Source organism: Topomyia yanbarensis, chromosome 2 (assembly GCF_030247195.1).
Source record: "Topomyia yanbarensis strain Yona2022 chromosome 2, ASM3024719v1, whole genome shotgun sequence".
Taxonomy (NCBI): domain Eukaryota; kingdom Metazoa; phylum Arthropoda; class Insecta; order Diptera; family Culicidae; genus Topomyia; species Topomyia yanbarensis.
Window position 1 is genome coordinate 376,765,560 of NC_080671.1, and position 22,493 is coordinate 376,788,052.

Here is a 22,493-nt window from a genome sequence, read left to right on the forward strand (position 1 = left end):
TCCCATCACCAATTGTTGATGCTGTCCTTTCAAAAGAAAAGTATTCACATCGATTCAAGAAAAAATGCATATCTAGGCATACCTACCATATTTTGCGTATTTTGTTTTTCTCATTATTTTGTTAAATTTTCTTGCAGATAACTAACAATTTAAAAAAGAAGTCGATTTGTTTACCTGCTACACCAAACGGTCCCTCCAGACGGTCTCTTAAGGACACGGCAAATAAGTTACGAAGAATTTAAAACTAAAATTGAAATCGGTCGAAGAATATCTCGGCAATCCTAGTCATTGCAACAACGTCTTGGTAAAACATGATTTCGAGATTATTCGCGTTTAAAGTTTTGCCCCACGCCCTGTCTTCACTTAAAGGAACAAGATGAACAGAGCTAAAACTTTGCTTCTACTACTTATACCTCTATAAAAATTTCCGATACTTTCTTCTTGCTTTAAGATAAAAGAATAAAAAAGTTCGACTTTTTGACCGACCTCATCATATGTAAACCCTTAACGAAATAGTCCGAAACCTAATAATAGGCTCATTACCCTATATGTAAATAAGCAAATCAATTGTAAAAAAATCTTAAAAGTGCCAGGACACAACATGTGGCTTAATTGGATCAAAACGTAGTGTGCCTTGTCTGTTTTTCAAAAAGCGTGATATAATCGAGATAAAACCGTGATATAATCGAGGGTGATATAAACGAGTATTGATATAAACGCATAGTGATATAATCGAAACATTACTGTAATAAATTGTTTAAGCGGTTACTCCACTGTAAAATTTTAAAACAATCGATTTTCTTTTTATTAGTCTAAAATGTGCTTTAGGATGTAAAAAATGATATCCCAAAACATGGAGATCGAAAACAATTCAAAAATATGCAGATCTCGACAAACATATAATTCCGGCTTAAAAGCCAACTGTCAAAATTCTCTTTGAAAGGAAATTCCGGACAAACCGTTACTCGCCAATCACAGATGTTGGCAGTAAACAAAAAAGAAAAATGTTCTCTTCCATTAACTGCTATGAACTGTGTTTATCCAGCGACGGTTTGTCCGGAATTTCCTTTCAAAGAGAATTTTGACAGTAATCATATTTTTGTCGAGAAATAACTATCATGGCACCATTTACAACCGATGGTTTAGCCACCTCTAACTCGACGAGCGCCTATTCAAACTGAATAAAAACATGCATACAATTTATTTTCTTTTGTGCATATTATGTCACTACAAAGTACTGCACATCATCGGCCAGCTTTCAACTATCCAACACGTTAAAGTTCTATGTTCAGAAACATATCGGCAACAAGTTGACAAAATTGTTCTCAAACCCTATGGAACGAGATATTTGACGAAGAAAAGCTATTTTACTGCAAGAAAATATCGGAATGAATTTACTCATTTTCTTTAACTTGAATTTGTTGTTTTTTTAACATTGACGTGTAACGCAGATCAGAACGCAGCCATATAAATGACAGCATCGTTTGATTAAAGCTTACCAAATATTTCAGGCCGGTTTAAAAGTTAGTCCGGTTTAAAAACAGTTAGTACGGCTTTGTGCTTACGGCTATTAGAGTAGAGAACTTAATTTTATTGTAGAAGATACCTAAAAGTGGCAGAGTAATTAGAAACAGGCTTAAAATCTCAGGGGCTGATCTTTTTGTATTTTGTATTTTTGTATTTTTTTTACGAATCGCCTACTAAGCCTGTTCCTAATGACACTGCCACTTATAGTTGTCAGATCTGTTTATTTCACATTGTTTCACATACATACTACCTAATAAAGTATCGTTAATAGAAAATAAGAAAAATGTGACTAGTCGAAATGAAAAATAAACAAATTAATTGTTTCAGCAATAGCTAATAATTCGCTTATCAGTATACTCGAGCACTACACGGTACAACGGTTAATTAATGGTGATTTGGCAGCTGCTGGAACGTACGCCACCTCGCAGCATCTTTCTAGCAGACTTCGCCAGATGTGATCAACTCCGTCGGTTTCTGCGCACCACGTGTTTTCCTATCACTACTCGAATGTGCGGTTCGCGCGGTGGGCCAAAATTTGAATAGCACCAATCAGCTGTACCCGGTTTGCATCCCTGCTAGGAGGTGGTGAGTTTGCGCCTTTCGGCCCTGCTGAACTTCTACACGGTCGGCGGGTGGTTGCTGCTCGAATTAGTCCACCTGATTCGCTCAGTTCAGTGCCAAATTCGTTACCGTCGTGCAGCAAACTCACGTTCGCTCGTCATCCGGTAGATTCTAATCACAAACTGGGTTCTGATAAACATCTTGCTCCTGTTGTGCTTCTTCTTACGGACGGGTACGTGCATATGTTTTCCAGTAATCTAGTAGACAGGATTTACTGCTTAGTTCAAGTGTTGTGTAGCAGCGAAATTTAGTTGAGAAGGATTAAGAAAGTAACGTCCCTGGGTATGGTTGGTCGTAGCAGGACACTTAGATATGTGTGACGTCGATGAGGGCCCGCTCGGTGAGATAAGCCTCCTACGGTAGGTGGCGAAATGGGTGGCGTAGTCGGCACGTGCGTGATCTTGGAAGCATCTCGCAGAAGAATTTTAAATTGCTTTGGGCAGTGTTTAGTGTGTGGGTGCGTTGCAAAGTACAACCACCAGTTTGGAATCATTCCGTCTGTGCAATTAGTGTGAGACCATTGATCGGTTGTTCCTGAATGCGAGCAGTGTAATTCTCCGCAGATCGTACGACGCAATGAAGGTCTACGGCAGACTGGACTTCCCCTATTTATGGATAGTGAATGGCTAGAACGTGATTCTGTGGATTATAGCTGCATATACATGTGCGCTGGAGGCGCATGGTGTTTGTTGAGAAAATCGATCAAGCTTACGACGTTTTGACGAGAAAACGTTGCCGGATATCGCGAAAAATGTGGTGGTTGACTTAAGGTGCTAAACTATCCGTGAACAACGCAACGACGTTATTCTCTGAATAATTTGAAAATTGCGGTATTGAATCTTCGATAAAGAGATTCAGTGCAGAAGTTGAGCAAATTATCAATATATTCAAATCAAATTAGTGTTAATTAGTGTACCACGTGCAGAAAAATTTAGTTGCGCTCATAACTAGTGATAAGTGTGATTGAAAACATATAAGTATTCAAAGTGCATTGTTGTAAAGTATAATAGAAGTAAGATTAACAAATATCTTAGTAATAGTGCTAAAAATCAACCTTGTAGTCATTCGAATTATTCCTACTTCGATTCTAGAACTGCCTCAATAATTACATAATCGATGCAGAAAATCAAATCTATAACAATAATTGTTTGTCAATTCATTGTTCGGAGAATCAGTTGTTCCAAAAAGTGGGTTCCAGTGAACGAATGACAAGAAGCGGCCCGCATAACGATTAATTGGATTGAGAAAAAAACACTTCAAGTGGGAAAGAAAACAGGTGCTTGAGTGAAATAACGACAAACGAGGTGAATCTCGGTGGAACGGACAGTGTTTGTGAATAGACATCGATTGTTTAGTGCGTGCTGAAAAGGAAGACCTCGGAAAGGTGGAAGGAGCGAAAGGACTTTTTCTGATTATCTTATCGTTGGAGCAGTTGTTCGTTGCAGAAAATCAGGTAGGATTGTCGAAGGTCACCACTGTTGAGTGGTTTCTAATAATACTGTGCTAGTGGCGGAAAGGTTCTTCTTTAGTTTTTTGTTTGAATTACATTGTTAAGATAAATTCTCAAGAAGATTCCAGTATTCCGTTGGTGCTAGTGTAGGAACAAAATGGAGTCTTGAATCATTCAGGGTAACTAATAAGGCTCCTAAAATAAGGTCATTAATTCAGGTTCTTTTGGAAAATTAAGGTTGGGATATAAAGAATTGAAATTAGCATAGAGTTTCCCACAAAGGGGGGCTACTTTACGCCAAATCGTTTTTTGCGAAATCATGTGTGTTGATTTATTATTAGGGATTTCCTGTGGTTTACGGTGTGAATGTAAGTGAATGTTGTGCTAGTAAAAATAAAAGGGTAAGTTCAAAACCCACACAATACCCATCCAGAAAACTTTTTTTCTGAGAGTCAATAAATGCATTTAAGTCCTATAACGAAAAACAGCAAATCGAAAAAACGATGTTCAAGATTAGCGTTTTTATTGAGCTTTACACATGGTTTTGGTATTTTTCTCAAGGTAGTTCTAATTGTGCTTCAGCGTGCTAAGGCATAATCATAATACGATTCTCTGGATAACTTATTTTCGACAAAAATGCGAATAGAAGTGTTATGTTTAATGGGCAGTCTACTTCATCCATCTTTGATGAGATATCAATTCCGATATACTGCGGAATTTTATTTGTTTATGGAGGCTTTTACCATGAAGTCATTCACTTAAACTGCAGAGCTCCTTCAACCGGAAAACCTGACTTGGCTGGTGTTAAGTCAGACCGGACCAAAATCTGCAAAAATGGGATAATGATAGCACTGGATGAATTTTTTCAGCTGTATTCGACTTTTAGCAGATTTAAAATATGTTTCAATCATATCATCTCATTAAAGGTAAAGGATGCTGCAATTTAAACTTTAAACTCGTTTTTCTCGAAATCAGTACAATGTCCACCGACCATTTGTGGTTAGCTCGTCATAATCGGTCAATTGGGTCGCCCGTGGCAGGCCCGTGCGCAAGGGGAGTTTGGAGGTTTTGAAATACTTTTTAAAATTTTATTACCTTTCTGTTCCGGGAAGACACATTTTTGACACATAAAATGTCCTTTGAGTTCAGTCACTCTCGAAACAATTCGTTGAAAAAAACCAAGAAGGAAACTTCGCGAATGTAGCTGGAAAACGATGTAAGTCAAGTTGGCGGCATCTCTGGATCGGTTCACGCTTCGATATTAGCAATAGTTGCGAGTAGTTCCGCTACACACCAAAGGGTTGATCCATAAATGACGTAGCATTATATGGGGGAGGGAGGAGTTTTGTATTTTGTGATGATGTGTGGCGACAGGAGGTAGGGGGTCATGTCATGCTAAGTAGCTTTTTTAAAGGGGAATAAGAGTTGAGTCACGACAATCTTACCCGTTTCATCTAACTAAGATCGTTTTTCATTTTTTTAAAAATGTTCTACGGGGTCAAGGGGAGGGGAGGGTTACCGTCAAACTACGTAATTACCAGGGGTAAGTTTATGACGAAATACTACGATGGGGGAGGGGGCGTTAAAAATCGCTCAAAAATGTTACGTCATTTATGGATGTAGCCAAAGGTCGGTCAGCCGGGGGGTAACTGGAGCTAAGGAGGAAAAATGCGAAGTCGGAGAAAATCGGGATATTGTTGTCTACAGAAATTTCACTGCCGATGATCTCTCCGTCGGAGTGACTCGCATCAGTATCGGTAGAAATACTGCCGCCGAGAAATTCTCAGCACCAGCTAGCAGATAAATAGTAACGAGTAGCACCAAGAAGGATGATAGACCCTGCGTAGGTGGTTGTACAGAGATGTAAACCATTATGGTCGACATCTCCAAATCGGTTCGTGTCTCAACAGGAGACAATAATTGCAGCAGATCTGAGGCGGTCAGATATATCGAGAAGGTTGGACAGCAAGCAAGAAAAAGCAGCAATGGAAAAAACGTGTATGATTAACACAAAATAAAACGAGCATGAGTGCAATACAATACCTACAGAAGTAGTACCTAACGATGGCCCTGGATGAATAAGGATGGCGAGATACAAGAGGTTTAAGTTTAGTCAGTAGGTTACTACAAACCAATCAGACAATAACACGAGCCAATTCCATTCCTTCTTGATAACAGACATTCGCCCAATGTGTTGAGCTGAGTCGATTGGTACACAAGACTCAGCCCTCTAGGTCTCGGAAAATTTCTTCAAAGATTGAGGGTTTCTATACCTTTCTTTTATAGGAAACGTAGAAGATCAAAAACCTCCCCTTGAGAATTTTCGACGCACGGGTCTACCCGTAGTAATTTTTTTAAATAAGAAATTTAAAATGGCAACATTATGGGAATTTTTTTTCGCGGAACCAATATTGCAATCGTCGCTGTTGTGCTACCTTATGGAGAGCGCCATAATTTGGTCTATAAACAATTTGTTAGATGCATTTTGAAGGAAATAAGGAATCTAGAAAAAAAGTTATTTTTGGTTACAGTGTTGCCAAATGTGCTGTATTTTCAGTTCAAAACTTAAACTGCATTTTTCCCATAATGCGCGAATTTTTGTTTTCAAAATTGTGTGCCATAGTGTTTTCCAAATAGTTTTACACAGAAAAACATCTTATACATCAAAATAACTTGAGCCAATTCCCAGACACAGTCATTTGAAGCAAAAAATTAAAATTTCTCAGCACGTTTCTCGCCATATCTCAGTAACCAAGCAGAATATCAAAATTCTGTAAACGCCTCTTTGTAGAGGTTTTTAAGCAAGTAATGTGCCATATCTAACTTAGTTTACCCCAAAATGGCGTTTGTCATAAGATAGCAACAGCGACGAAATACTACCAAAAATTTGATCTTCCGATTTGATTACGAATTTCGCGCCAACAAATGTTGGCAGCACCCTCTCAGATCACCCAATTGATAGTTGCCTGATACATGCAAAAAGTAATCAGTAACGAATTTGATATAGCATCTCTGACTGGACTGGAAAAAGGCCGAAGGGATTTGTTTAAAGGAGATCTGGTACTAGAATACTTAGTGCACGACCAGACAACATGTTTAATATCGCGATATCCGCCACCACAAGCGCAGAGACCGCTCTCCACGACCTCAATACGCCAGAAATGAGCATCCTACGTACAATGATTGTACATGATTCGAGATATCATCCAAATGAAGTCATGACCCTCAGTTTTTTTCATACCTTTGGGATTCCTGAACTTCCATCGCTCTACGAAATTTGCCAATTTTCGAGCGTCCTCTGAGAAGAAATATTTAAAAACTCTTTGAAGCTACACTATCTTTCATAAATATCACCTTCTAATTCCTAAATGTCCATCTTCTCATTATCATTTTAATCCTACTGTCCGCCTTCTCATTACCCGGAATGGAGTACTGCGAAAGAACTCAAACTAAGGTAATCTGCTATGATTTTTCAGATAAAGTACCCAAAAACCCCCATGTTTTCTCCAGAAAATACAAAGAATGCTTTCCATGCTCCATCAAACGGAGAGCCTCCTGCAACTGTAACGTTGTGGGCATGGTAGTTGAGAAGTAAATATAAAACCATCAGTTTTGTGGAGAGAATGTTGGCAGCACAGCCTCTTTTATGGTTGCACTCAATACTACTGTTTTAATATATGGCATAAAAGTGATACATAGCCGTCATCATATGACGAACGTTCCGTGTATTCCAATCGCAAAATGAATCGAATATACAACGTAGCCCCAAGCCACCAGACGAAACATTGTTTCTCTGACGATCCGCCCGTTAATCCGTCAACGAACCGATGTCAATAATCGCGTTTTTAAGTTTTTGATATCCCATGTGGAAATTCTTGATAATTTCTAAGATTACCGAGACCAGGAACCACTTACTTCGGTTCTAGAATACCACCCTTCAAGGGACATTCTCAGGCTTTTACGAGGAAGCTTAGGAGAGAAAACTGATTTTCCTCTTTCGGAAATTTATAGGCACATTAGAACATGATTCCACAATGGGATGGTCAAACTCTCGCTCTTTAGTGTACAAGGTGACGTGGAAATCAGTCGTTGTCGGTGGCGCTCTTTTGCATTTCTTATCGGAGCGTTCCTTAAAGGAATATTTCTTTTTGTCACCACATAATTTATATGCGGGATACGTCGAGAGATCATGCGGAGTCTTTCAGCAGTAGGGAAACTTTTCATGATTATCTCCGGATTTTCCACAGCGTGCCTTGTTTCTACAAAATATCGTTATAGGCCCAATTGTTTGCAACGACAGCAGTACATGCCTCACGGAACAAAACGATGAATAGGTAGACTAGCCCCGTCCAAAAGATTAAAGTTTGGAAGAGCAGATTCGGCGAAAGGTTCGAAATGAGGCTGATGGAAAATAAGTTGTTTTCATATACTCCTTGATTTTTTCTGAACGCAATTGCTTGCAAACCAGAATTTTCACTGGCCGAAGCAAAGGGTTCTTGAAGGAGTGAACCCCATACTTCGCCCCTGTTGGAGAATACACCATCAATCTCTACCTTCTAGGCAAGGTACTTCTTCGTACAGGCCAAGTGGTATTTAGTTAAATCTCGCATATATCGATAATGTTAAATGGCCTATCTTTGCCCTAATTCAAGTTTATTATGAATATAAACCAAATTCGTTACTGATGCTTTTTGCATGTATCAGGAAACTAGCAGTTGAGAAATTGTATTCTGAGACTATTATGACTTTAATTGGTAAACCAAAAAATGTACTGAAAAAAATCAGTTTGGACAAGGAAAAGTTTTTTTTCAAATAACTTTTTTTTCTTGAAAATACCCAACTATAATTTTTGACGGTAGGAAGGGAACGTATCTTGGAATAAAATTTCATTCAAATCGTGGATTGTTTTTTTTTGTAAATCGACTTTAAATTTTGAAAATCGATTTTTTTCAGTGTAGGAGTCGATGAAGAATTGTTTCAATATGTTTATTCAAAAACTTGACTAATTTTGTGAAAATTGCTCCTACCACATTTTTTTGTAGGATTTGTCATTTTTAGATTATAGCCATTTGAAAAAAATTGGTTAAAAAAGTTTGACCCTTTTCAAAGTGGTTTTTTGGGACAAAGTCTTCATGTACAGAAAGTTTCATTAAAATCTGAGAGGGTGCTGCCAACTCTGAATACGATTTAGCGCGAAATTCGTCTTTCACCTAATTTAGGTGCCTCGGATGGGAAATTTAACTCTAATATATTGAAAATACGAACCTACCACTTCAATGAAGCTTTGAATAGAAAACTGGGAAAACAGTGATTTCATAAAAATGATAACAATGAAACTAGCATATTGATTCGATCCGATATTTTTAGGTAACTTGTTGCAAAAGTAGCAAATCTTTACATATATTTGGCAAGCATTGTGAACTTTGGAAGACTGATTTAATTTATTGATCGATGGGAGCTATTGATGTATTTTTTAATTGAGTGACTGAAACTAAATTCAAAAGGGCCTATTCTGCTTCGTAGCGCATCGGAAGTCGTTTACTCAGTATTCGGTTCCAGCTCATTGGCAAATGGAAGGGGAGGGGGGAGTTCACCTTGCTAACGAACTATACTTCTTGTTCTCGATTAAGAAATTGGAAAGTTTCAAAATGTCAAATTTTGAAATCTCATTACCTGTCAAGGTTTTTATGTAGAGAATGGTGAATACTTGGATAATTTCCACATATAATTCACATCGCACTTCAAAACAATAACTATCTTTTCTAATGTTGAAAGAGCTGTCACTGACAATTTTTGCATTGAATTTTGCATATCGATGAATCTTGTAGTGTAGTTTCAGTCATTCAAGTGCAATCTGGGTACACCGATCAAAATACGAGAGATGATCCGAAGCAACCAGTTTCTATGTAATTTAAAATCAGGAACCTGTATTTAGTGTTAGTGTCATCATGTAATCGTGTTACATTGGATATTTTAAATGAACCCATGAACGGTGTGACTAGTATTCAACAATACACGAAAAAGCAAAATTTACGAAAAAAGTGAACAGTTTACGAAAATCGTGACCAAGCTCCCGAAATCATGAATTATAGTCCGACTTCGAAAATGTAAAATTCAAAATGGCGGATCCAATATGGCGACTGTGCTTGGCTAAATTTCATGTTTTATTATATTGATCTATACCGTCTTCTAGGGGGTTTTTGGGGGTCGCTAATCACGATGGTTATAACGTTATAAGTGTAAATTTCGTGATAGTGGATCCAATATGGCAACATTATAAGGCAAAATTGCCATTTTGTAGGCGCCATTTTGAATGTTCGAATTCTGACATCAGAATCGTAATCAGCGATCCCAAAAACTTTCGTAAATTGAGTTTTATGCTCATTGTTACAAATTTCGTAAAAATGGCTGCCAGTGTGTATTCAAATTCTGTTATCAGAATCCTAATCAGCGACCTCAAAAACTACATAATCGATTTTTTATGATAGTCGAGAGTTATCCCTATCTCTTAGAATCTTTCAAAGACCAAACTCCATTTTTGCATATTTTGATATTTTTTTTTCGAAAAAACTGACCTACGAAAAATTCTGCAAAAATCTATTATTTAGTTCAATGTTTGAGATACAAAAATTTTTTTTAGATCTCTAGACACAGCCGAACTTATTGTTAAAAAACGAGATTTTCGAGTTTTAATTGTTTATAACTAATTAGTAATTAACAAATTCACATAATTTTTGTGCTAGTTGTAGAGGAATGTAGTCTAGGTTGGGACGGGTTTGTTTAGAAGCTGATAACTTGTTTCCATGACAATATTTTTTAGATTGTAGTACGCCATTTTGTAGATATATTATGTGGCTTCTTGTCTGCGAATGAAAGATGTTTACTTGCAATTTTATATAAGACACATATTTGAATTTTAATTGGTATTTTAGAATAAGAATAAGTGACTGAAAGACTTATTTAATTTCATTTGACAAAGCTAATCTGACTCACAGTTTTTACATGTAAAACTTGTACGCAATCTTGTACGCATGCGTAAGTGAATGGAGTCCCAACCTATACGACACGCTTATCCCAACCTATTTTTCGAAGAAAAAAAATCCAATGAAGCGAACACAAAACCCTGATCGGTAATAACATTTCAGTTACTTCTTAAAAACTTTAAAATTATTTACGTTGCAATTTCGATATAAAAGATTCAAATTAAGATGGCCCAAAAATCCTCACAGCAAAAGATTTTTCGCTCGTTTTATGACCCTGCTCAGTGCAGCTGATCGTAATTAATTCTCGTACCTCGACGGTTCCTTTTTTGTGCATAAATTTTTGTATTGTGGATGAAAATTTTCTAATGCAATTTTTAGAGACAGCGATTTTTTTAGGAAAAAACGTTTCCGAACGCAGGAAAAAAATACTTATTGTTCAACTATTCGTTAAAGTACGAGGAATACTCATCAGGGCATAAATTTTTTTTTGAATGCTCAAAGCCCCCTCCCCCCCCCCCCCCCCTTTCAACTTGTGACGAATATCAAAGTAAGCTCAGATGCCAAATTTCACATCATTTGGACAATCCTAGACTCCCGCCCACTTCGCTTAAAATTTTTGAAATTGGTGCTATGGGAAAATATGGAGGAAAAATATATTAAATGCTATAACTTTTGAAGTAGCAATCAGAAAATTACACTTTATTTCTCTTTCGAAAGGAAATAAGTATTTGAATGGAGATATTCCTGTTTCTATAAAAATACGGGAATATGAGGTGCTGGATCATTTTGGTCCGAATATCTCCTGTTCTTTTTTTTGATTCTTCTGCTTCGTCGTGCAAACCATACATATTTTGCAGTTTTTCTTATGTAAAAAAATCTCAGAAATCAAACGAAACCTTTTTGACCTTTGTCCGAATACGATAAGTTGGGGTTATAGGGCCTTTTGTCATTTATGTTAAATTTTATCATTTTCTCGTGCATATACCTCTATTATTGTTCATTCAATTTTCATAAATCTAGAATTGTCCAAATGATTTGAAATTTGGCATCTGGGCTTACTTTGACATTTGTCACAATATGATAAGGGGGGCTTTGAGAATACTCATATACTAATGGAATCTTATGAGTTTTGGGAGTTTAGTTGATCTATTGGTCTTCAACCGTGATCACCGTAAATCTTTTAAATAAAAAAAAAGGATTTCTGGGAAAAAGCCGTTGCTCCGCCAATTATCAATATATTTTAATTAACTTATGCTTGTTTATTTCACTGAAAAATATACTACCAAAATACTGGTGTTACGCCATTTAATTAGCAAGGGACTGGAAGTTGAAGTATATTTTTCAATATCAAGAGCCATCTCTCGCATTACTAATGCCAAAAGATCCTAACTCCTGTGGTAGCAGACAAAGGGTTAAGTCGCCGGTAAACTCTAAGCTTGCTCATATGACCCTTTCCACGCTTTTCCAAACTTTCTTCCTTCAACTCCTTGCTCCCCCTTGACTACTATGGCTCTTAATATTGAATAATATAGTTCACCTTCCAGTCCCTTGCTAGTTAAATGCCATGACAACAGTTGACAAATTGACTCAAAATGTCGTTAACAAGAAATGGTAAACAAAAACCAAAATACTATAAGTTTGAAGTAATGAAACTATTGCTTTATGCCTTTACGTAAATTCAAACTTTCCTGACATTTTTCGCACAAAAAGGTATGTAATGCCAAAACTACCCAAAATTGATAAATTTTTTATCCCCCTCCCTTAATATGTAATAAATTGTGTAAAAATAATATTTTTCCTTCCATAAAAACAGGTGACGTAACTTCACCTCCCCCACATGTCATAACATGTCACATTTTATCGTACCCCCTCCCCTCCTGAAAATGTTACGTAATTTATGGTGATCTTCAAGCTCAAATACTTTTTATTCCACGTCGTGGAACGAGAAATATGCGCTTAATACAAAGTTATTTAGGTAACAACGATTTAGGAGCGGTTTTCGACCGAGTATAAATTCGAATAGTCTTAAATAAAATTTACTGACTAAGTGCTCATTTGTGTGCTAGAGTTCAGCTTAGCGTTCACGTTTATTTTCACTTAACCCACTGCGATGCAGTGGGGCATATTCGTCCCACCTACTTCTCCTGTGTTTTTATTGGATTTCTAGTTAGCGTTGACATCTAAATATGAATTCTTTCTATTAATAAACTCTTAGAGATGTAAGGAGTACAACTAATACAAATAATTATGTGAATTTGTCAATTACTTATTAGTTAGTTATGAAACTCGAAAATCGTTTTTTTATAATAAATAAGGCTGTGTCTGAACTAGAAGTCCTAGAGATCTAAAAAAATTTGTGCTAATATCTCAAGCATTGAACTAAGTAATAGATTTTTTGCAGAATTTTTCGCAGGTCAGCTTTTTTGAAAAAAATATCAAAATATGCCAAAATGGAGTTTATTAACCCTAGAACGTTGCACTGAGGTGCGTTTTCCACCCTAGAACGTTGCACTGAGGTACAAATGCACGCCACGCTTTGATCGCAATTTTTGCAGGTAAAAATGCGAACAAAAGAAATGTATGGTATATCATTTTCTTCCTTTTTATAAGCGAAAAAAACGCTGTTTTGACTTTTGTCACAAAAATTGCTATAACTTTGCGAACTTTCAACCTATTTGAAAAAATCAAATGATTCTAAAAGTTGAAAGAATAGTCTAGAAACGATATGAAATGGAAATCCGATATTTTTGAAAAAGTGCAATTATTTGGAAGAGTAAAAGTTCAAAAATCGGGTTTTGGAAAATACCACGAAATGGGTAGAAATTGAAATGAAAAAAATATTTCCGACCAGTAATACATTGGTAACACGCAACGTTACTGTTACAGCGGTTACTGTAACCGTTCACTGGAGTACAAATGTACCCCACGCCAACTTTGACAGCTGCTTTCACGGAGGCTATAAGCAAATTAGCTATACCACCTTTTCCTACTATTACTGCGAACTCTAAATTGAATTATGGTTAGGGTCCGAAGACGATAAATGTCGAATTCTCGTCTTCGCACGGCTTCAAAGAAGGCGTGGGGTATATTTGTACCCCAGTGCAACGTTCTAGGGTAATTATGTTGGTCTATAAAAGATTCTGAGAGCCAGGGATAGCTTCTAAACTAACATACTAATAGATTATGTGGTTTCTGAGGTCGCTGATTACGATTCTGATAACAATTTCAAAATTTCGAAATGGCGGCTACATAATGGCAGCAATTTTTAAGAAATTTGCGAATTTTGTTACAAGGAGCATAAAATTCGATTTACGAGTTTTTGGGGTCGTTGATTACGATTCTGATGTCAGAATTCGAAAATTCAAAATGGTGCCTACAAAATTGCAAACATTTTTTACGAAATTGGCAAATTTGGTCCCAACAAACATTAGGAGCTGAACTATAAGACTACTTACTGATAAAAAGCAGATTAAAAGCTATTTAAACTGAATAATACTTTCGCTGAACTATTTAAACATTAACAGTTTATTCAGCCTATTTAAACTCCAGTATTCGCCAGTTCAAACTAGGCTGAACTATACTACTACCAAATGTAGTAACGGCAATATTAATGCTTTTATTCAACCATCTAAACTAGACTGAATTACGAGTTGAATGATGAAGCTGTTACCAACATTATTGCCTTTAATCATTAGGCTGCACTACATGTCTTCAAAAGGTTGTTTCTACCTATACATTTGCCCTTATACCACCTTTGACTTTTAGCTGAAAAATGTGTTTAACGAAGGTAATTGTACCTACTCCAAAAATTGACACGATTAGCGAACCATGACAAATGTTTACTGACTTGGGTTCGAGTCCCAATACACGTACATTATTTTTTTTTACTTTTAAGTGAAATACTTCTCACTTAGAACCTATTTCTTATTCTATTTGTTGCTTCAACGGTTTGCTCTTGTAACATTTATACAGTGTTTTTTTTAAATTTCATGCAATTAATTTGCAATTTCAATTTCGTCCTGAAAAAAAGCTCTGCTAACAAAAAGAAGCTATCAAGTTGATTCGATGCATTAGTAAACCTAAAAAATAATTCATACCAAGGACTTGCATATACATACACACTTAGTTGAACCCAGACAAATCTCCGCACAGTCGAGTAACAAGTAATGTTTTATACTGATATCTCGGAAAATTCTCGATTTTTCGAGACAAAAAGATCGATTGTAAGAAAATCGTATCTTTTTCAATGACAATTTTGAAACAAAAATCGATTTTATCAGATCATTTTTTTCAAGTTAACAACATCGATTTTGACAAAATTCGTTTCGACATCGCCCATTCCTACTTCGAAGTAAGTGCCTATCTGTGGACTATAAAATCCCTGGAATAACATATGATTATTACATTGGCGACAACTGTACTCGTAAATCTTTCTAGCGAGAAAACAGTTATTTTTCACGCGTTTTTTTTGCGCGGTATTTTTTACGCTGATTTTGAGGTTTACGCGGTTTTCATTTACGCGGTTTTTGAAATTTACGCGGTTTTCATTTACGCGGATTTTGAAATTTACGCGGTTTTCATTTGCGCGGATTTTGCAATAGCAAATTTATTTTGTTGTTTTCTATCTTTTAGCATGTGAAACCAACGATTTACAGTTTTTCAATGTAAAAGCTTGCCAAATCATACGCTCCCTTGTTTATATAAATTTGCCTTTTTATTAAAAATTGTCTGTTTACTTACTGAACATAAGAGAAAATTTTTGTTCGAACGATGCTGTAAATTTTTGACAGAATTGTTACCATGGACCATTTGGTAAATAAATCGAGGAGATTGCCACCTTAGAATTATAAATGGCTTCCATCATTCAGTTACCACCACTTTCATTTGACACTCATTTTTACTTGTCTAAAAGTTTTGTGACATCCGTAAGTCATCATCTTGGACACAAAAACGTCTACAATCATTAGTTTTTGAAATTAGTAAATTGTCTAATTTGAAATTTCCGAAAGTTCTAAAAAATATCGCATAAAAAAATTATCGTAGGTTGGGATTCGAACCCAAGCCAACTAGGTTAACTCAAATCTATAAAAGGAAAGTGTAGTCTTTGTACAGACTCTATTCAGCAGCCTAGACTTTTCGGTACATCGGTGAAATCTTAAGCATTCGATGTATGCAAGATTGGTGCAAACACGTTACGTAACGCTTTTAGGGGGGAGGGGGTACGACAAGTTGTGACAAGTTGTGACATAGTGGGGAGGGGGTGTTAACTAGATCGTTACGTAACATGTTTTCATCGAAGAAAAAAAATTTTTTTCTTGGAATTTGTTACGTAACAGGGAAGGGGGGATGGAAAAATTTGTGACAATTTGTAACATAGGGGGAAGGGGGGGTCAATTTTGGGCAATTTTTGCGTTACGTAATTTATGAATGGTCCCCAGGTTGCTGGTTCGGATCTGGGTACGTGATATGATATCCAACAAGGTAATGCAATTTTTCTCTAATTGTAACGTAACACTAATAAAAGTATATGGGGCCGTACACAAATGACGTAGCTTTTTTTCGACGATTTTCGAACCCTCCCTCCCCCCTCGTAGCATTTGGTCACAAAACTCAAACCTCCCCCTTGTAAATAACGCAGCATTTTCCTACACCCCCCCCCCCCCTCCTTGCGCAACGCTGCTGGGGGATGAAAAAAATTACATATGTTTTCAATTCTTTTAAATACATGTCCTTACAACATGTTTGACGGCTTTTATCAGCATTTTCATTATAACAGCAAATTGCGTACAAAATAAGCCCATTTCACCACAAATATAGTGTTTACAGTTTTGTTTTGAATTTTATATGTCATGGGGCATGAAAAGAAGTTCTCTCGGTTGAAAATCCTGATTCTATGAAGCATTCGTTCATCGAAATTACTAAATTTTGTTTGGTTGAATCCGAAGAGAAAATTTAATTTAGCTACCAAACTAAGTCTACCAGTTAGTAACATAAGCTAACTAATGTAGTAAGTTAATTCCGCATACAAAATGTTTCGTTGTTTTTTGCGAGCTTGTAATTCCGGGAATCGTAAAATTAACCACATTAAAAAACGCTTACTTTTCACTTGTGTGAATTTAAATTTATTTCTGTTGGGAATGGAGGAACATTAAATTGTTTTCTCTACTCTTACAAAATTTAAACTTGATGCTACGTCGCACAACTCCTGACCCTACCCTCCCCCATGTCACACTTCGTCACAAATTAGGTATACCCTCCCTACCCCCTAAAATGCTACGTCATTTATGCATGGCCCCTATGGCTTCCAAAAAGATTGATGGCGTGTGTAATTTGAAATATGTCTTTATTTAATAATTTTTCTATGATAATCTTCTCAGCTGAATAGCGGTAACGAAAAGGTTTATTGCTAAACCTGAACTGTGGTTTTCTTCAGGCTGTATACATGCTGAAGAATTGTTCTTTAATGTGTCTTAATCAGACAAGCTGAATAAATTCTCCAAATCCCGGATGTTTAAGGGTGGAATAAACGATGTATGATTACACGTATACCTCCAATGTGCAGCTAGAGCTGAATAAAGCAACTGTTAAAACGTTTAAAAAACCAGGAAATGTTTGTTGGGGTCAGTGTCAAACTCGATTCACGGGAGTTTTCGGGTCGCACAGTCGCCATATTGAATCCGCCATTTTGAATTTTACATTTTCGACGTCATATTCAGAATCAGCGACCCCGAAAACCTCCTTGTAAGACGTTTTAGGTCAATATAAAAACATGAAATTTGGCCAAGCACAGTCGCCATATTCGATCCGACATTTTGAGTCAGAATCAGAATCAGTAACCCCGAAAACCTAAATATTAACAATGAAAAAAATATCGCGTCGCAAAGGGATAAGCAAAAAATCAATAGATCCACTAGAAATAAATATAGAAACATTACATTTCATTTCTTTAAGGTGTTTCATTACTGGTTTATAGCTATTTTTTAAAAAGATTGTGCGATTTGTTCAATTATTTCCCACTCTCTACATATAAACCGCTCAAATACGAAATTTTGTTTTCTAAGTCGCATATCTGGTATATTTCGTTAGAATTGTGTTGACCCATTATTATCTACTCTGACGTTTTGAGAAAACATCTTTCAGAATCGTTTTGCAATTGCATAAACATAAAGAATAAAAAAATATGATGAATCTTTCTTATTAATAAAATAAATTATATATTTTGTGCTTGTTCTGCCTGAAGTTACTAAAACTACTCGTTGGATCAAAAAACGAATAACGCACAAGAAAATGTCTCCTACTGGTTATGAGTTATACATCGTAATGACACCTTAACCGCTAACGTTAGAAATGAATGAATGCAACCGGACAGAAATGGTGACAAGTTTGCTATGACGCATCCCGTGCCAGAACATAATTCAATTTACAGTACACCGAAAAATTTGCATGACAAACCTGACACCACCTGAAATCTCGACCCACAGCGATTGTAGGGTATTTATTTTAATTTCACACGCCATTACACCATTTCCTTCCTACGAGCACCAAACATATGCAGGGCTCCGCTCTTTCCCACATTTGCTATCCCAACAATTTATCGACAAATCGATCACCGGCATACTATAGTAATAGGATTACGGCTGGTGACGTGCGTGTCCCAGAATGCTGTTGTCAACGGACACTGTGGGTGGGTTGGAATGGATAGCACATCGCATGACACCAAAGAACGATCCGGCGATGACCTTCCTACACATATAGAGCAGTATACCTACCGACACCGTATCTGTATGCAGGCACAGCGGACTTCGCTGGGCGCCGTGGCCGACTCCGCCGCTGCCATCCTGGAACGAAAGAAATTTAAATCGATCGATTGGTTCGTGATTATAAGCTCCCGGATGACCAGCGATCCCCACGGACACACAGTTCGCCATGCTGGTGGGATCGGTGGACGGTTTCCTTCGCAGTACCTATAGCAGGTGGGCGGTGAAAGGAATGAACTATAATAAAAGTTTACCTTCCGATGTTATCGGTCCAGAGTTTCCTTCCCCGGTGCTGTTGTGTAAGTTTTATGAATCGGATACGGAAAACCAATAGGCGGGATTGGAGAAAACGATTTGAATAATTCAGCAATAGTCGTCAGTTCGGTCGCCGAATAAGAGTTCGAATGCTGTCGATGCTATTATTCGGAAGAGGTGTGGAAAAGACGAAAGTTTATGATGGAATGAAGGTCGTCTGAGTACGTATGTAAATGTTGTATTTCTATAATATTTATTTCTTTCGTCGTACAAGAACTGAAACCAACTCGGCCCTTTTTGATTATGCGTATTTTCTAAATTCGGAACAGAACTGCTAGGTATGATAAATCATTCAACTTGATTTGATTCGTGAAACAATTGTAGATTATACATAATGATTTGATTATCTTTCTGACGACTCGCAATCTATTTAAGGAGTTACACACGGTGTATCACATTTATAAATACTTTAAAGTATTTTTTCGCATCATCAATTTCTTAGTGGATCAAATCATATAGTCATAAAATTGATCAAAGCTTTAAAAGTAATAAAATTATTGACTTGCTTGGCTATCAAATAAATTACGAAATTTACAGTATGTTATGTAAAAAAATACGTTTAAATGGCAAAATTGTCCATAATATCAAAAGGAATTAGTTTATATATATATATATATATATATATATATATATATATATATATATATATATATATATATATATATATATATATATATATATATATATATATATATATATATATATATATATATATATATATATATATATATATATATATATATATATATATATATATATATATATATATATATATATATATATATATATATATATATATATATATTATACAAGTGTGAAAACAATATTTAAACTACGTTTTATTAATGTGGTACAGTATACTTAGCTATTATTTCATCTGAATGTTTGATTTTTAATTAAAATTTACGAACTAAAGAGAGAGTACACTTGTGGATATTAAATAACTGTAGACTCATAAGAAAAGTCGGGACACACTTCTACTCTAAACACCCACATAAATTCATATGTATAGTCTCCTTAATATACTTAGTTTTTATCTTCATCATTTAATTTCGGTGCTGAACCAATTCAATATTTCCAGCCACTCAGTTATAAAACATTTTCAACAATCTCTATAGATACAGCAAAGCATTTCGGAAATACAATTAATTAATCCAGCTAGACCACCTATCTCAATTCGGACACTTTGAATGATTCATTTCCCATCGAAACGAGCGAAACACTCAGAGGGAATTATTAACCAGTTGTAAATCCACTTCCCGGTGTATCTTCTCGGAGCCGAACTACCAGGTTATGGCTAGCCAAGGAACAGTAGATTCTATTTTTAAAACCTATCACCGAAATTGACAAGCGCGATTCAACAATTACCCGACCAACCAATCCATACAGAATCAGTCGGATATTGCATACCTACTCTCTGCCCAGCACTTTGCCTTCCTTGCCTTGGTCCCCACCGACGCGTCGGGAAAGACGATATCAGCTCCGAGCAATAATGGATCTCATAATTCATCTCAGTGCGGCACTATGGATGATGCTAGTCATGGATGGAGACGCAGATTTTTTTTGCGAACGATTTCCCACAAGCAATCGAATTGATACCTTTGCGCAAACGAGCTCCATGAAGATTTTCGAGCGTGGTCGGTTCCTCGACAGGGGTTTGAAGTTTGTTTACCAAAGTCTGCCAAAATGTTTCCATTTTGCTGTTGCTGGTTCACCCTTCGATGCCAAGGCGGGAATCCATCGCACTATTGAGGTTACCGAACAGTTTTACTGCGTGATTTCTTGCTGCAGTATTTCGAAATTTTGCGTTTTCTCTTGATTTGCTCGATGGGTTTTCCGGGTGAGTGGTTGAATGGTAAATTTTTGCCATACAGACACTCGGAAGAGGCGAAACTATGGAATATTTAGTAGGTTATGGCATCAAATAATGGATATTATGTTTTGCTCTTTTTCATATTTTGGACGGTAGCGCTGAAGCTATTATTCATGCATGGCGAAGAAAACAGATCGGTTTTTTGGAGCGAACAATCTTATAAATAAATAATAAACGTGAGAATATGGTTGAATCAGGTCGGGGAAGTGGTTCTGAGTTATGGATGAATGAATTGTGCATTTTATGTTCTTGAGCCTTGAGCCGAGTTTATAACTGTAAGTTTTAGTGGGCAGATATATGTAACGACAATAGAAAGTACGAAAATTTGAGCCGTTTGGAAGAAGTCGATTCAATAAGAAATTGTCCTTAATCGTTGGAACAACTTCATGAACGTACAACGAAAAATGAATGTTCTTAATTTTCATTTTTTTGTGTAATACTACGTTCACACTACGAGTTAAAACGAGTTTTAAGGCTATCTTGATGACATTTTCCTTGATGCTAATTATTATAACGTGTTTTAACTCTGTAGTGTGAACATAGTATAATTCGATTAAGTTCTCCAAATCTATTTCTAAAAATTTGAACATAGCCAAATTTAGCCAAGCAAACGTAAGAAAATTCAGCTCATGCATCGTAAAAATCCGAAATTATCCCATCGCGAATTTCGAAACGACTGGATGTAGTGAACGGCTCAAAACTTAACGTAGGGGTTAGTTATTTTTTTACATAGAATGCGTATAGAAAGTTTGAAGGAAATCGATTAAGTAGTTTTTGATGGCAGGTAACACCGCAAACTATGTTTTTTTTCCAGACACGTTCTACAAAAATTTTCGTCACCGAGTCGTTTGTCGATATTTTTGCATAGAAAAATTGCTGAATGTTATTGTAATGATAAACTATAAAGTACAAAAGTTTTGAGCAATTCTCTTCACGCAAAGTTATAAAAAATCTCAAAAAAGTGTTTGTTTTTCACGTTGAAACCCTTACCCCCTCCCCGCTAATATAGCAAATGCAAATAAACAATAATTTGAATTGGCCAGGATTTTTTGGTCTGGCAAGCAATCTGCAAGGTCAACGAAGTTAGAATTATGTTACAACCGGGATTATGAACCAGTTAAGTTACCCTAAACAGTACCTACAAAAACGTCGATTACTTCTTTTTAGATAAGACTGTGATTCTACCGTGTATTGGTCAGATTTAACATCGTGTCGTTATGTAAAATCGTTTTGTATCCAAAGACTGCAATAAGCTAAAGTGCCCGGAACATCAGTAAATCAAAAAAATACTGAACCATTACGAAGCAGCAGCTAAAAAAATAGATACTTGAGGAAATCTGGGAGATTCAAATAGATTGAAAATTGTTTCTAAATATTACATATCACAAACTGATTTTTTTTTGATCTAGGCATCGAACTAATTCTTGGCCACTATACAGTGCAATAACTTCGTGGACAATCTTCAATTCTAAAGCTAAAAACCTGTTTTTATCCATTTAGTGTTGCGATTGTGTCCTCATTCCTCATTTCTCCAAACTATGATTCCATAGCTGGTTATGATGAATGGCTCGTCAGCCACGAACTTGATGAACTACGACGCTGAAACACTTGGAACAAAACTTATCTTACTTAATTACCTTAATTAGCATTAGTTCAATGTTGTCTGCTTGCTACCTTATTTGGTCGTACGGGGGTGGGTGTATGAAGGGGACGATAAGTATTTATTCATTCAAGGCCAAGATTTCTATAACCCCCCTTTAACAGTAAGACCACTATTTCCTTCATTTAAGACTATGATTGTGAGAATCGAGTCAGCAATAAATGAGGAACAGGTGTGAATCTAATTTCGGGACTTGGCAATTTCCTAGGATTTTCCGAAATCCTCAACGGATCTCAATGTGGTTAAAGAAACTATAATTAAAGCAATGTCGAATTCATTTCGCTTAATTTTGCATCATTTTATATCT

The 22,493-nt window shown here is 36.3% G+C and overlaps 1 protein-coding gene across 7 annotated transcripts in view; it reads left to right on the forward strand.

Annotated features, from left to right (window-relative positions):
- The first annotated feature begins 2,212 nt into the window (after positions 1-2,212).
- LOC131684641 (uncharacterized) overlaps positions 2,213-22,493 on the forward strand; it is a 579,369-nt gene continuing 559,088 nt past the window's right edge. For all 7 annotated transcript variants that reach the window (XM_058967666.1, XM_058967671.1, XM_058967670.1 and 4 more), the window contains exon 1: positions 2,213-3,601. The gene's annotated coding sequence lies outside the window, so the exon portion shown is untranslated. The remainder of the gene's footprint in view (positions 3,602-22,493) is intronic.